This window comes from Pygocentrus nattereri, chromosome 19 (assembly GCF_015220715.1).
Source record: "Pygocentrus nattereri isolate fPygNat1 chromosome 19, fPygNat1.pri, whole genome shotgun sequence".
In the NCBI taxonomy this organism is placed as follows: Eukaryota; Metazoa; Chordata; class Actinopteri; order Characiformes; family Serrasalmidae; genus Pygocentrus; species Pygocentrus nattereri.
In genome coordinates, this window is record NC_051229.1 from 9,955,407 (window position 1) to 9,966,827 (window position 11,421).

The following is an 11,421-nucleotide window of genomic DNA, read 5'->3' on the forward strand; positions in this document are numbered from 1 at the left end:
GCAGTAGGAAGTTTTCCTCAGTGGGAAACAGAATACTTTAGATTTCAAATCATTGTTTTGCAAAATATGAAATTCTACAAGCTTTTATGTGTCTTTAAAGAAAGTAGTATTAAGAACAGGCCACTTTCTAGATGTAAAACTTCAGATCTTTGTAGGCATATAGCCCAGTGCAGGATTAACCAAACATAACAAAGAGATATTAATTATTGGTGAAGACCACACAGTGGTTGTCTATGGAAACTGAATCTACAGTTCAGAGAAGTCTTCCAGAAGTGGCCTTCATGGAAGAGTTGAGGCCGAAATGCCATGTTTCAGAGACAGAAACACAGCTAAGCGACTCACCTACACATAAAAACAGAAGGACTGAGGTGCAGAACAGTGGCAGCATCTGCTCTGGACTGAGTCAAAATTTGAAATTTTTGGCTTTAACAGAAAAGAGTTTGTCAGCTCTGAGGCTGAGGAACGCTATAAGAAACATGCATTTCTGTCCATATGGAAAATAATATATATATACTGTATTTTTGCCTAATATACTTTAGTGTTTTATATACAGTTGTGATCAAATTTATTCAACCCCCAATGCTGTGAAGGGTTTTATGGAATTCAGTGCACATTTATAATTGCGTTCATAATTAAATCTTACAAGGACTTGTTAAAGAACTAAATGCAACTAAAATAGCATCAATTGTTTTTGTCATAAAGTATTAAATGGCCTTTTTGTGATTTTTGTGACCACTCTTAAGAACAGAGGTTCATTCCAGTGTTTTCAATCAGGTATTAAAAACACCTGTGGATGTCAACAAGCAGCAATCAAGCATAATAAGCACCAATTAGGCAGATTTAAAAGGACTGTGATACTCAGCTCCTTCTAGACATCTACTGGTGTGTTTACAAGCATGGTGAAGGCAAGAGAATGGTCCCAGAAGACACGAGAAGAGGTTATTTCTCTTCACAAGAATGGCAATGGATACAAGAAGATTGCGAAGTTGTTAAATATTCCAAGAGACACTATCGGAAGTATCATTCGCAAGTTCAAGTTAAAGGGCACAGTGGAAAAGCTACCTGGTCGTGGCAGAAAGAAGATCCTGACCGCGACTGCTGTGCGCTACCTGAAGCGTAATGTGGAGGAAAATCCCCGCGTGATTGCTAAGGAACTGAAAAAAGACCTGTCAGATGTGGGCACCAAAGTTTCAGCTCAGACAGTAAGGCGCGCACTGCATAGAACTCCATGCCAGAACTCCCAGGCGCACCCCCTTGCTGACTCCAAAGAACAAGAAAAGTCGACTGCAGTATGCCAAAAGTCATGTGGACAAGCCACAAAAGTTTTGGGACAGTGTACTGTGGTCAGATGAAACTAAATTAGAACTGTTTGGTGCCGATGGACCAGCGCTATGTTTGGAGGAGGAAGAACCAGGCTTATGAACAAAAGAACACCTTGCCTACTGTGAAGCATGGTGGGGGGTCAATTATGCTTTGGGGCTGTTTTGCTTCTAATGGTACAGGAAAGCTTCAACGTGTGCAGGGTACCATGAATTCCCTTCAGTACCAGGAGATCTTGGAGGAAAATGTGATGGAGTCAGTCACAAACCTGCGGCTTGGGAGACGTTGGACCTTCCAACAGGACAATGATCTGAAGCACACGTCCAAGTCCACTAGAGCATGGTTGAAGATGAAAGCCTGGAACATTCTAGAGTGGCCATCGCAGTCACCAGACTTAAATCCAATTGAGAACCTCTGGTGGGACCTAAAGAAGGCAGTTGCAGCGCGCAAGCCTAAGAATGTGACTGAACTGGAGGCTTTTGCCCATGAAGAATGGGTTAAGATACCCATAGGTCGCTGCAAGACACTTGTGTCAAGTTATGTTTCATGCTTGAAAGATGTCATAACTGGAAAAAGATGTTGTACTAAGTACTAAAAAATAATGTCACTAGGGGGTTGAATAAAACTGATAATGATGTGAGCACAGAAAAGACATTTATGGTTATTTCATCATAAATGTTATGTTATATTTGTCTAATTTATAAGTGCCTCTTTGATATAATTGTAAATAAGATGACTGAAATGATCAAAATCAATGTCAAACTGGCCAAAACACTTTATTTCAGTGGGGGTTGAATAAATTTGATCACAACTGTATGTGTTATAATGATCAACACCTGCAATTTTTGCAGACCACAGTTCAGTCCTTTGGTGGGACCAAAACAGACCAAATTTAAAAAATAAAAAAACAAACAAACAAACAAACAAACAAACATTTGACCACATCAAACAAGGTACGCGTGAAAGCGCCCTTTAAGATGAACAACACAGGGCTTGTTGAAGCAGGGTAAGGTTCAAAACAGAAACAGAAAAAAAGAAGAGAACCTTTAACCAGAAAACCTGAACCAACAATACTTTAGTAGTGTGGAGACGCTGTGAAGTTTCACATTTAAACTCAAACTTATTCTTCATTCAGTAACTTTCTACATCCAGGAAATTTGTTCTTAAGGTGTTCAGAGTGATTTAGACCTGCTTATGCTTTATTGATTGTGTACTGTTCTGCCCCAACGCCTTGCCAGGGTCAACAGCGAGATAACTCCTCTCCAACAAACCACACCAGACGACAGAATTCAATTCACCTTTTATGATCGTGAAGAAGGGTAAAACGACGATGCCTTCAAAGGAATCTCGATGCCCAGGAAGAAGGGAAAAGGAAATTTAGCCTTGCTAAACAAGAGTAGCGCACAATGCTCTGATTTCCATATAGAATAACGTCCACTTAACATGACATCATCAACTGGGTCCTTCATAGTAGAACATTACTAACATTTGCCAGTAGATGGCAGTGGAGGGCTGCAAATAACGATAAAATTTAAAGACAGGAGCAATACATAAAACAGAACACTCCCCATAAACAGAACACTCCCCGCCTGACACCCTGAGGGTTTCACCCCTTGTTTTTTTTTTTTTTTACAACATTTAAAGGATCTCCCACTTAATCTGGGGGAATGAGCAAGACCAGTTCATTCACAGGTCTGAGAAGCAGCTTAGTTCCGTCCCCTTTTGCAATTCTCAGCTGGACTTTGCGTACCTGTCCATCTTTGCTGGGGTACACCTCGGTGATGATGCCAAGAGGCCAGTCGCTTCGTTTGGATTGGACGTCTTTCAGAAGTACGACACTTCCTTCTTTAAGATTTGGTTGGTCGGTTGCCCATTTCCTGCGAGGTTGCAGCGTAGCCAGGTACTGCTTTCGCCACCTGTCCCAGAATGTGTTAGACAGGCTTTGAACTCTGCGCCACTGCTGTCTGTATAAGTCCTTGTGGTCAAATTCTAAAGACGGAGGAGAACAAGGTCCTACCTTTTGAGTTAGCAGTGATGCAGGTGTGAGGATGAAGGGATCTGTTGGGTCAGTGGACACAGGTACAAGCGGGCGGTTATTGACAATGGCCGTGACCTCGGCTAAGAAGGTTGTGAGCACCTCGTGTGTGAGTTTAGAAGAACCCATCTGCATGAGCATTGAATCGAGGATGCGTCGCGTGACCCCGATCATCCTTTCCCAAACCCCTCCCATGTGAGAGGAGTGTGGTGCATTAAAAGTCCATGTGCATCCCTGTTCAGAGAGGAATCTCTCCACTGCCTTGGAAGGGATATCTAGGGCTTTTGAGGCTCCTATAAATTTTGTGCCCCGGTCAGACCGTAGGTGTTTAATTGGCCCTCGGATTGCCTGGAACCTTCTGAGTGCATTAATAAAGCTGGAAGAGTCCATGGACTCAATGACCTCTATGTGAATGGCTCTGACAGATAAACAAGTAAAGAGAACTGCCCACCTCTTGCTCTCAGCATGTCCTCCCCTCGTGCGATGTGCAGCCACGGCCCAGGGCCCGAACACATCCATGCCAACGTTAGTGGCTCAGTGCTGAGTCTGTCTGGAGGCAGGTCAGCCGTTTTTTGGACTTCGCATTTTCCTCTGAGTTTGTGGCAAATAATGCATTCGAAAGATCACCTTGTTGACACATCTTTTGCCACCCAATAGCCAGAAACCAGCAGATCGGATCGCACCCTCCGTAAAGTGGCGTCCTTGGTGTCGCGTCTGTTCGTGAAAATGGCGCGCAATGAGGGTGGCTACATGTTGACGTCCAGGCAAGATCAGAGGTCTCTTCTAATTGGATTCTAAGTCAGCAGCTGCGAGACGCCCCCCCACTCTCAGCAGACCTGCTTGGTCAAGAAAGGGATCTAAGGACCAGAGTGGACTGCTCTTTGAAATGCCTGTGTTGGAAGAGAGGCACTCTAGTTCTTTCTGAAAGGCTTCACGCTGGACCGTTCTAATGATGCGCTCTGATTAAGAACGTCTACTGTTATGGGAGTACGGCAAAAATGCCGTTGTTGGAACTGTTTACTGTTCTTGTCCCTTTTGAAACACTGGTGTGAATCAGCACACCAACAGCCCTTGTGAGGGAACTCCACCGTGAGAATCGGCTGAAGCGGTGTGAGCCAAGGTGATTCAGCACTGTTGTGGACAGTGTGGTCACTTGAGGCCGGATTTCAGGATCTTGTTCTGGCCGTAAGAGTTAAAAGTTCTGTCTGTTAGGCTGCATGTCAACAGGCTGGGACAAAAAGGCCGGTCCCGAAAACCATATTGTGTCCTTCAAACGGTCCGCTGGGATCGACTGCATAGCTATGTCTGCAGGATTGTGACGTGTGTGTACATACCTCCACTGTTGAGGCGACGTGCTTTGCCTGATTCGTTGTACTCTGTTGCTCACATACACGTAGAATCTTCTTTTCTCATTAAAAATGTACCCGAGTACAATTTTGCTGTCCGTGTAGAATGTGATTGCATCAAATGTGATGTCAATTTCCGACTTGATGGCTTCCGCCAGGTTCACAGCCAAGACTGCTCCGCACAGCTCCAATCGGGGTATGGTGTGTTCTGGACGTGGAGCGAGTCTTACCTTGCTTGAGATCAGTCCTGTGTGGCATTGTCCTTCTCTGTCCACAGTTTTTAAGTAGGCAACTGCAGCGACTGCGTTTTCTGATGCGTCAGAAAAGACACAGAGCTCGGTTCGCTCGGCTGTAGATGAGGACATGCAAGTGTAAGCTCTGGGAATTCTTAATTTTTCCAGTTCTTGGAGAGAACATCTCCAGCCGTCCCACAACTTCGCCTTTTCTGCAGGCAGCGGAGTGTCCCAGCCCAGAGAGTCAGTGGTGAGTTCGCGAAGGAGTGCCTTTCCTTGGACTGTCACAGGAGAGACGAATCCGAGAGGGTCGTACAGACTGTTCACTGTGGAACAGGTCAGTGGAACGATCTTCACTGGGAAAGGCCGCCATGACCTCTTTACTGTTCGAGACCAACTTGTGCAGTCTGAGATTCGAAGAGGCAAGCATGCTTTGAGTCCTTTTAAGCAGACTGATCACCTGTCCTGCGGTGGGGAGGGATTTTAGCCCATCATCCACATAAAAGTCTCTGCTTACAAACTGCTGCGCATCTTCTCCGTACTCACTCTGGCCTTCTTGAGCTGCACGTCTAAGACAGTAGATAGCCACGGCTGGGGAAGGGCTATTTCCGAATACACGGACATTCATGCGATATTCTGCAACCTCCTTTTCTGGATCATTGTCTCTAAACCAAAGGAACCTGAGGAAGTTGCAGTCCTCAGGTTTGACCATGAAACAGTGGAACATTTGTTGTATGTCAACAGAAAAGGCGATTTGTTCTTTTCTGAAACGAAGGAGGACACCAACAAGGTTGTTGTTGAGATCTGGTCCAGTTAAAAGCACTCGGTTCAGAGACAGGCCTCTATACTGTGCACTGGAATCAAACACAACTCTTATCTGAGAAGGCTTTTTAGGATGATAAACTCCGAAGCATGGTAGGTACCAGTGCTCCTCTTCAGGCTTCAGTGTAGGGGCTTCTTCGGCATGTCCATCCTGAAATGTCTTTCCCATGAATGTGACGAACTGTTCTTTCATTTTAGGCTTACTTTTGAAAGAACGCTGTAGTGAGCTGAGGCGTTCCAGTGCTTGTGCACGATTGTCTGGCAGCCGTGGTCGATGAGCTCTGAAAGGCAGGGGAGCCACCCAGCTGTTTCCTTTGTCCCTGTAGACTCCTTTGTCCATAATGTCTAGAAAATGTAGGTCCTCGATAGAAGGGGCCTGGGTGTCGTCTTCTTTGGTTGTCTGAAATACTTAATTCCACAAAGATTTCTGCATTCTCCGTGTCCGTGCAGGAAGGAGTGTGAGAGGGGTTCAGTGTCGCAATATCTCTCCTTCACCGTGTAACTGTTTGGGCATGGCTGAAAGAGAGATGGACGTCCGTTTCTCAGCACGTTGGTGTAGTAGGAGTGGACAAGGGGTGGTTTGTGCATGTCTCCGACGCACACATCGGCCACAATCACCCAACCCAGGTCTAGCTTCTGGGCGTAGGGTGCATTGTGTGGACCGTTCACCTGCCGACGCACCTTGTGGGCTCTGATTATGTCTCGACCCAACAAAAGCCAAATGGGAGCTTGTGGATCAAGGTCAGGGATGTACTTTGACAGGTGTTTCAAGTGGGCGTGACTGGAGGCAACCTCAGGTGTCGGAATTTCCGTGCGATTGTTTGGTATTTCGTTGCATTCGATCAGTGGTGGCAGTGGGAGTGCGACGCTACCGTCAACGGGTTCTACCCCAAAGCCATGTGCTTGTCTGCCCTCAGTCTCTATTGTCCCGGTACATGTTTTCAGGGAGTATGGTGAGGGACGTCCTACGATGTTGAAGGCACTGAAGAACTCAGACCGTGCAAGCGATCGGTTACTTTGATCATCTAATATGGCATACATACGGATCGCAGCACCAGGGTGGGTGTTGGGGTACACCCTAACAAGGCATATTTTCGTACAGGAGCGCCCTGAGATGTCTTTTCCACACACTTTAGTGCATGAAGCTGAAACCACAGCCTCCCCGCCATCCTCTGGTGCCTAATCTGCTGGGCTGATGGCCTTTGGAGCTGGGCCGGGGTGTAGCACCGCAACGTGTATATTGCTTCCACATTCTGTACAGCTTACCTCGTCATAACAGTTCTTTGCCAAGTGTACAAGTGCTTTGCAGCACTTGTAGCACACTCCATATTTCTTTAAGAGCGCCTTTCTTTCTTCTAAGGGCTTATCCCTAAATCCACGACATTTGTGTAGGGGGTGAGGCTTGTTATGCAGCAGACAATGCTTAGCTGGGTCTTCTCTGCTGCTGACCCTACTCGCAGATGGGGAATCCGCAGGCGCGAGTGGGGCATTGGAAGCAACTCCGGTCTTGAGAACGGCTACCATCCTCTGACCCTCTAACCTTAGCGGCGGCTTGTTATGACCGGACAGTTCATTGTTGGGCACTGCTAGCGTAAAGCCTGGATCGTTACGCATTCTCGCCTGTTGGCACACAAAATTCACAAAGAAGCTAAATGGGGGGTAGGGAGCCCTATGTTGTTCCTTATAGTTGAAGCCTTGTGTGAGCCACTTTTCCTGCAGGTAGAATGGCAGTTTCTGCACAATAGGGTTAACCCCCCAGGGAGTGTCTAGATTGCTAAGGCCAAACAGGTCTCCATCAGCTTTCGCAGCTTGTATTTCCATTAGTAAGTCCCCCAGTTCTCTTAGTTTGCGTCCATCCTTGTTCTGAACCTTAGGGAAGCTCTCCAGCCTTTTGAACAAGGAGCTTTCGATGACCTCTGGTGCACCATAGTACTCGTGGAGCCGATCCCATACTGCCCTGAGCCCATATTCTGGATGATTCACATGAGCAGTCCTTATGCGCCTAGCTTGCTCAGCTGAGTCTTTACCTAACCATTTCACAAGGAGGTCGAGCTGCTCACTGGCCGATAGGCTGAGGTCTCTGAATTTGTGAAAGATGTTCTCCAGGCTCTAAAGCATTCGGGACGGTCATTGTACTGCATAAGCCCAGTGGAGATAAGCTCGCGTCGGGCCAGAAATCTGACAAAGTCCGACATTCCTTTGTTTTCATCAAACCGTCCACGCTCAGGGCTCCCTTGCTGGTAAGCAGCACTGGGAAGTGAGTGGGGATTGACTAACAATTTGTTATATTCAGTGTCGCTGTAGCCGTTTCCTAAAGGCTGGTGCACCGTCCCAGGGTGAGACGTTATTGTATGTTCACAGTCAGTGTGCTGTGATGGTGGCACACACTGGTCTATAACCTCTTGCTCGGTAAGCAAATTTGGATTTTGGGCCTGTAGTGTGTAGGGCGGTGCACAGTTCTGTTGAGAGGGTAATTTATTTACAGTGTGGTAAGAAGCAACAGTATGGGCACATTCAGAGGCATGCATGTCAGGATTGCTAGCAGATGCACTCTCTATGTGGACGGCTGAAGTGCGTTTCGCTACTTGTTCAACATAGTCTTTAGTACGTGCTTCCACGTAGCCAGTAAGCACATCCACGTCACTGGTGTCCTGCTTAAATTCTAGTCGTACTGCTGCCTCTAAGACATCTGCTTTGACTGCTGTAGCTGCAGCTCGTTTTTCAAGGCGAACCTTATCCAGCTTCATTTCCAAACGCCTCTTTTCTAACTCTAATTCTGCTTGTTTTAATTTCAGTTCGTTCTCTTTTGCAGCGAATGCTGTTTCCGTCTTTGCCGCCTCTGCTTCTGCCCGTGCTTGAGCAGCAACTATTTTGCTAGCGGAGGGGCTCGAAGAGCCTTTAGATGAACAAGACGCGTTAGATCTCGTTTTTATGGATCCTATGGATGAAGCCCTTTCCGACATTTCTCAACGTTGACCTTATTGTGCTTACTTGAAAAGATGATCCTGCGCAGTAATTCTGAAGGGACGTTGCTCGAAGATGTCGTTTGATCCTCCCGACGCGAAGATTAGCCCGCCAGAAGACGTTGTTTTACTGTACTGTTCTGCCCCAACGCCTTGCCAGGGTCAACAGCAAGATAACTCCTCTCCAACAAACCACACCAGACGACAGAATTCAATTCACCTTTTATGGTCGTGAAGAAGGGTAAAACGACGATGCCTTCAAAGGAATCTCGATGCCCAGGAAGAAGGGAAAAGGAAATTTAGCCTTGCTAAACAAGAGTAGCGCACAATGCTCTGATTTCCATATAGAATAACGTCCACTTAACATGACATCAACTGGGTCCTTCATAGTAGAACATTACTAACATTTGCCAGTAGATGGCAGCAGAGGGCCGCAAATAACGATACAATTTAAAGACAGGAGCAATACATAAAACAGAACACTCCCCATAAACAGAACAGATTGCTTTATTATTTTATTTTATAATCATTTTTTTTTTAATGCTTATGGGGGTTATTTTTTCTGGCCTTTAGTAAAATAGATCAATCTGTTCGACTTAAAATTTTATAGTATCTGATTACATGGCTTTTGTTGAGTTAATTCAACCTGAGTTTAGTTCAGTCAAAAATGTTTCCAGCTAATGTTTCCAGCTGCTGTTTCTAGGCCTGCATCTCAGGTAGACAAACAAAACAATGTGTTTTTGCACTCAATTTCTGGCACTTCTTCTATCACACAGCCCTGCCTCACATTTTTTCAACAGATATGGACAGCTGTGGCACTGGTGGGATTCAAACTCACAATATCCTGATGTTTGGAGTTATTAGACTGTTGCAACACATGAGACAATGACAATCTTCAAAGGCAAAACAACAAATATTTTCTACAGTGTATTAAACATTAATGGACACAAAACTTTAGTTGCTTCATGTACAACCCCAATTCCAGTGAAGTTGGGACATTGTCGTATTTTGCACTTCATAATGCGCCACACATTTTCAGTGGGAGACCGGTCTGGACTGCAGGCAGGCCAGTCTAGTAACCGCACTCTTTTACTATGAAGCCACGCTGTTGTAACACGTGCAGAATGTGGCTTGGCATTGTCTTGCTGAAATAAGCAGGACGTCCCTGAAAAAGACGTTGCTTGGATGGCAGCATATGTTGCTCCAAAACCTGTATGTACCTTTCAACATTAATGGTGCCTTCACAGATGTGCAAGTTACCCATGCCATGGGCATTACCACACCCCCATACCATCAGAGATGCTGGCTTTTGAACTTTGTGCTGAAAACAATCCGGACAGTCCTTTTCCTCTTTCGCCCAGAGGACATGATGTCGATGATTTCCAAAAACAATTTGAAGTGTGGACTCGTCAGACCACAGGACACTTTTCCACTTTGCGTCAGTCCATCTCAGATCGGGCCCAGAGAAGCCGGCGGCGTTTCTGGGTGTTGTTGATATATGGCTTTTGCTGGAGTTTTAACTTGTAGATGGAGCGACGAACTGTGTTCACTGACAGTGGTTTTCTGAAGTGTTCCTGAGCCCATGTGGAAATATCCGTTACAGAATGATGTCGGTTTTTAATGCAGTGCCGTCTGAGGGATCGAAGGTCACGGGCATTCAATGTTGGTTTTCTGCCTTGCCGCTTACTTGCAGAGATTTCTCCACATTCTCTGAATCTTTTGATGATATTATGCACTGTAGATGATGAAATCCCTAAATTCCTTGCAATTGCATGTTGAGAAACGCTGTTCTTAAACTGTTGGACTATTTGCAATAGGGGTTGTATTCCTGAGTGGTGCAATGGACTAAGCCATCACCCCAACAGAACCACTTTTTCTAGATCTTCAAATCTGCCCCAGTGCAGCAGAGCTGACATGAGAATTAACTAGCAGTTTCAGACTTGTGGTCTGTACAGGAAGGATGTGGGTTTTACAACCCACACAAGCAGCTTGTCTTGAAGATGTCCATTTCAAAACACGAGCTGAGTTTCTAATTTAGATTCTGGTTTGATACACATGTACTATGTTAATCATGCTCAAATTGTCAAGCTATAATAATTTGAGAAGTACTACTCATGTGGAAAGGAAAGAGTTTCAAAGAAATGGGGATTTGGAGAGGAGTCCAATTTGAGTGCATTAGATTGTCAAGCTTAAGGCAAAACTTTGAGTGCGCATACATTTTTCGGTTTAAATAAATGTATAGGTGTCTATTGGCCACAAACTATTTGATACACTATATATATATATATATATATATATATATATATATATATATATATATATATATATATATATATATATATATATATATATATATATATATATACACACACACACACACACACACACACACACACACTCCTCTTCTCCTCTTCTCAGTTAACCCTTTGTCTAATATATTTGTAGAGTTTTCTAACATTCAGTCTTTAAGTATATTGTGTTTTATATTGCTTGTTTTGTTTGCACTGTTCTTAGTATGCTTGTGATGCTGTAGAGTGATCATCTGTGACTCACCACAAGCATTTCAATGCATAAATGTCCTGAATAAACTTGAATAAACTTGAATCTTTTTCTTGGTGGACCTTCCAAGAAAATATGCCATTTTGACCACAAATTCAACTTATTTGGAATAAAGAATTTTTGTTTAAGGTTAGGACTGGGTG